Genomic DNA, 250 nt, shown 5'->3' with positions numbered 1-250 from the left:
GATTTGTGGTGTGAATGGGGATTTGTGCTGGAAGGGGGGATCTGGGGAGAATGTGTGCTTTGAAGGGGGAAGAAAATTCATGCTGGAGGGGGATTTGTGGTGGGAGGGTTTGGGGTGGGGGGGGATTTGTGCTAGAAGGGGGATCTGGGAGAATGTGTGCTTGAAGGGGGAAGAAAATTCAGGCTGGAGGGGGATTTGTGGTGGGAGGGTTTGGGGTGGGGGGGGGAATTTGTGCTAGAAGGGGGGATCT

Source organism: Lithobates pipiens, unplaced genomic scaffold, assembly GCF_037356315.1.
Source record: "Lithobates pipiens isolate NorthernLeopardFrog02 unplaced genomic scaffold, aLitPip1_a1.2 Scaffold_24, whole genome shotgun sequence".
NCBI lineage: Eukaryota > Metazoa > Chordata > Amphibia > Anura > Ranidae > Lithobates > Lithobates pipiens.
This window is presented reverse-complemented; position numbering follows the sequence as displayed.